The following is a 235-nucleotide window of genomic DNA, read 5'->3' as shown; positions in this document are numbered from 1 at the left end:
TCTTAATTCCAAACTAGCCAATTAAACATATCCACTTGTTTACTGGTTTAGGTTGGAAATAATATTGACAGGTATAAATGACACTGAAAATCCCGACATTAATTCCAGTTCCAACCCAATGAAATTTATATTGAAGCTGAAAACAAGCTTTGACCGAATAAGCAAGCATTATTGTCAAATTCTGAACTTGTGATTACACAGTAATATGGTTTTTAATTGGCCGTTGTTCTGAGGA

General features: G+C 33.2%; 1 protein-coding gene across 1 annotated transcript in view; it reads right to left on the bottom strand.

Moving 5' to 3' along the window:
• LOC119592360 (indolethylamine N-methyltransferase-like) overlaps positions 1-235 on the bottom strand; it is a 24,751-nt gene that overhangs the window by 1,427 nt on the left and 23,089 nt on the right. The gene's annotated exons all lie outside the window — the stretch shown is intronic.

The sequence above is a fragment of the Penaeus monodon genome, chromosome 30, assembly GCF_015228065.2.
Source record: "Penaeus monodon isolate SGIC_2016 chromosome 30, NSTDA_Pmon_1, whole genome shotgun sequence".
Taxonomy (NCBI): Eukaryota; Metazoa; Arthropoda; class Malacostraca; order Decapoda; family Penaeidae; genus Penaeus; species Penaeus monodon.
Note: the sequence above shows the minus strand (reverse complement) of the source record. Positions and strands in the feature narration are given on the sequence as shown.